The sequence below is a fragment of the Emys orbicularis genome, chromosome 4, assembly GCF_028017835.1.
Source record: "Emys orbicularis isolate rEmyOrb1 chromosome 4, rEmyOrb1.hap1, whole genome shotgun sequence".
NCBI lineage: Eukaryota > Metazoa > Chordata > Testudines > Emydidae > Emys > Emys orbicularis.
In genome coordinates, this window is record NC_088686.1 from 142248902 (window position 1) to 142253628 (window position 4727).

Consider the following 4727-nt stretch of genomic DNA (forward strand, 5'->3'; position numbering starts at 1 on the left):
CAAGTCCCAGAGGCCCCTCTTCTAATTAGAGGTAGAGACAGGTCTGGGCTGGATCATCAGAGATCCAAAACTCTGCAGAAGCTCAGCTCCAAATGAAGTATTCAGAGCTCAGATCCACCTTTCTAAGGTGGATTCAAAGCCCTGAACTTTGGGGAAGTTCAAAGGCAGGTCCAGCTCTGAACTTCTTGAGTCAGGCCCTACACCGAGCTGAATGGGAACATGGACTCCAGAATAGCCAGGGGAGGTTCTATTCCCATCTCTAATTGTAAGTAATGCAAACGTCACCATTTGCAGCAATCTCTCTGTCCATTCTCCAGCCTCTCCAAGTGTTGGCCATACCTCGGCCCCACCTTGAGCTCTTCCTATTGATCATGTTCCCATTTTTGCCAGACGTTTTCAAGGGGGCTAACACAGGCCCGGATGGGGCCCAACACGTGAGAAGTGCCCACTTCCAATGTACGCATGACTTGAATCTTGTTTTGAGACATGTACTTCCCCTTTCCAGATAAGACTCCTTGAGACGCTCAGTGCCAACGAGAACCATTTAAACAGGTTTTCTCCCTGCTAACCTCCTCCCGCACCCTGCAGTCCGAGCATGGATTTACACATAAACCAGATACTGAGATGGATTTTGGGGGAGACCAGATGGGTCAGCTCATCATAACATCAAGCAGATGCCAGCAGGTCAGCATTAACATCCCTCTGGAATCCTGAAGCAATGAAAATGTCACCGAAATGAGAGAAATGGTACAGTGAGCCCATAAATCCCACCCCAGCCCATTATTTCATAAACTGGACTTCAAATGGCATGACTCTGTTAGCTGATTACGTGGGTCTTGCTTCATGTCACTGGGTCACTTTTCTTTGTTCTGGATGCAGGTCCATTCTGATTGTCCCCTGGACGTAGCGATAAAGGGGGAGAGAAAAGGCTGCGCGGTTAGATGTGACTGATCCCCTTTCTCTTCATCTGATGAAATAAACAGAGCTGGGTCTTTCCATTTCCACAGCTAGCTGCACTGGTACTAGCATTCTTGGGGAACTTTCAAGCATCACCAATGAAGCATCTCTGCTGGGCCATAAGGAATGAATCCTATGGTTTGAAACACACAAGGGCACCGCCAACACTTGCAGCAGCAGAACTGTGAAGTCCTGTCTTGCAGGCAGTTAAGTGTCCTCAACTGGCCTTCCCCGTGCTAGTCGGCAGAGTAAATACACAATAGCAAAGCACATTTGTATGGTGCCTTTCCTCCTGAAGGAACCGTAAATACTTTACAGGCTGTATAATCAATGAAACATGATTCATCAAAACTCCGCTTATCCAAAACACCCAACATTTGAAACTTGTGAACATTCTTTACCCTGCAGCATTCACACTAGAAATCTGAATAAATGCTACACTCCCTTTACTAGTCAGATAAACAGGGGGCTGGTGCAGAGAGGCTTCTCATCCACCACTGTAATACAACCACTTCTGAGATGAAACGCAGCAGGTATTCTGCACCAATAACAAATTAATGAAGACTGGATTCAGTTGAATCCACAGAGGGGAACTGCTAGTTTGGCAGAATGGAATAACCCAGTTTGGGATTTAGCCAGGCAATCTTGCATAAAAAACTTTGTAAAGGAAAGAGCTATGAGAGAGAGAAAGAGAGAGAGAGATTTTGGAGGCGTGGAGGGCATCCATTGATAAAGGGAGTTAAAAAGAAAAGATGATTTGAATAGTAGCAATCAGGGCATTGTGAAGCTGGGGGTGGGCTCTAGCTGCTGAGACTCGGCGTAAATTCAAACAAGCAGGATTGGGGTTCAAAATACAGTTAAGCGCCGCCTGATAAATACTTAAAGCCAGCTCACCTGTGATGAGATAGCTGCCGTGCTGGGAGACGGAGAAGAAAACACTAGGGGAAAGCTGGCACACGTAAATATGCAGAGGGTTATTGAGACTCAACCCCTCTCCTTCTATGAGGAGAGCTCCTGCCCAGTCACATACACTCGGAACTAGTGTTTGTTTAAGGCACCCAGGAAAGGCAGAACGAAATTTCCTTTCATTCGAATGCAGCATCTATATTTTATAAAGCAGAAAAACGTAAAGTGCAATTAAAATAAGAGAAGTGACAGATCAACAGATCTGCTCTCCACGGGTCATCAAGCCTTAACTGCTGACCAAATGCATCTTTTTACCCCAATAGGGAGGATGACCCTGTGGATACAACAGGAGAGCCCTAGCCCAGTGTTTCTCAGCCTTTTCAGATTGGAGATCTCTTATTCGAAGTCAATATTTTTCATGACCTCCTTCCACATACTCTAACAGTAAGAGTAAAAAATGTATCAATGCGAAGCCTGGATAACTGATGTGTGTGTCTTGTGAGAGGCTGACAGAGAGTACTTGGCTTGTGCAGGAGTGAGATCTTCTTTGTTGTGCGTCATAATAAAATCGCCAACGTCTCATGACCCCCCCCCCCCCCCGATTGCCTTTTGAGACCCACCAGTTGAGTACACTGGTCTACAGGACGCAGGAGAGTCACTTGTTGTTTTAATAATGACATGCGTTACCATAGCGCCTAAGAGTCCCAGTCATGGACCTGGACCCTACTGGGCTAGGCACTGTACAGACACAGAACAAAAGAGATGTTCCCTGCCCTAAGGAGCTTACGACAAGAGAGCACAGATTGATACAGACAGGTCAGTCGGGCAGTATAAGACTGGTCAGCAAGGGGGTCTCAGCACAACACTCGGGGCATGATTCTCATTTAAAGGGAGTCCAAATTATACCATAAAAGTGGCCTAAAGCAGCTTTAATGTAAATTAGACTCAGGCTCTTAATCTCTCTGTGTCTCAATTCCCCACCTGTAAAATGGGGATAATGATACTTCCTTCCCACCCTTGTCTATTTTGACTCTAAGCTCTTTGGGGCACGCATCATTAAAAGCAAACGTCTGATCAAAACCCCCGTATCCAAGCTCCCCAGAATGCTGGGAAGGTTTAGATCTGGATCCAGTCTTCTCTCTCCTAAGCCCCAGTAGTGTAGACTTTTGTTCCTGGTGAGGAAGTAAGAGGCAGAAAGAGTCCAAGAGGCTTTTCAAATCTCAGGTGTGCGGCATGAGATAGATCATCTTTCCACCTTGCAAATCAAGCATGCTGGATCTGGTGTCAGTGAGCAGAAATACATGTGGAACCAGCTCTGTATTCAGGCATGTTCATTTCAATTATTTATGATTTATCTAAGCCCCCACTGTCCTGGGCACTGGACAAGCATATAACATAGAACCTTGCCCAAAAGAACTTACACTCTAAGTTTAAGATGAGAGCCACAGGTGGGTACAGCAAACAGATGGTGTGGGGAGCACAAGGGAAAGGGATAGAGCGACGAACAGTGGCTAAGCAGCAATCACAGCATACCAGCTGCCTAGCCATTGACAAGTGGTTTCAATACTGGTTTATTGGGGATTCACTTTAAGAGGAGCACCCAAGAATACATGGCTAAGAAGCGAGCCCCTGAATGTCATTTTTTAAAAGTTGCTTTTGTTAAGAGAAAAAAAATTAGCTCAGTTTCGATATTCTTGTTAAAGGGAAACGGCTGAGCTAGTCAAAGCTAGTCAGATGGCAAATCTAGTTCAAAATGATGCACCAGCAGCAAGACTCTGCGATTGCCAGGTGTGTGCAGTGGGTGCGGCAGCAGGGGTCAGGGGAATGTTGCAGCAGGAGGTTCCTAAGCTGCTGCAGGCTTTTTTGATCCCATGGAGAAGCTGGAAAAGATGGAACCCTCTTAGGGGACTAGCAAAACAGCTGCATCCACTAACCAACATCACTGCATCAGCAAATGCCCCAGTGCTCCCTTGTCTCTGGTTTTAACTACTCATAGGCTTCAGTGCAGAGAAATACAAAAAGATCAAGTAGGTTGCAGCGAAGCCTCCAAGAGGACTCCCCAAAATATCACCACTGAGCACCACAGCTGATCCTCTCCATCTCATAGTACACCCATCGCTATGATAACTGAGCAGGGCCATCCCACCCCGCCCAATGGGACACTGGAAGCAACTCTTGGGCTGATTCACACACCATGGGACAGTGGGATGAGAAGGTGATTGGAAAAAGAGAATGCTTCGGCTTTTTTTTTTTTTTTTTGGTCTCCTTTGGCTTATCATGACCTGTGCACCAGGAGGCAGGGGCAAGGGACAGCTTGATCATGAGATTAAGAAGAGAAACACAAAATCGAGAGGGGATCTGAACGGAAAATTTCAGGTTAGCAGCGGTGCCTGGAGATAGAGGTGGTCAGAAGTTTTTTGTCAAAACTATTTTTTCAGTGAAAACATGGATTCTTACAGAACAAATTTTTACCAACTAAATTAGTTTTTTGTCCAAAACCCCCAAACGTGAACATTTTTGCTTTTCAGTCTTTTGAGGAAAACCTGACTAATTTAAACAATTTTTTGTTTTTGTAGAACGTGTATGTCTGGAGGGAAATGATTTTCCAACCCCTGCGAACTCCAGGGTCATGAGAGTGGGGGAAATGGTTCTTTGGGGTGTACTTCATCACCCAGTGGCACGCCCCTTAGAGGGAGCGCTCCACATCAGAGAGACAGCCAGTGGGGATTTCCCAGCTGGAAGTTAGGCTCTGGAACAGCTGGAACTGGACTGCCCAGCTGCTGCAAATAAATCCTCTTTTCTTTCTCTTGCAGGGTCCCCATCCCTATTCCTCAATAAAGAGAACTCCCACCCCGAGGCACACG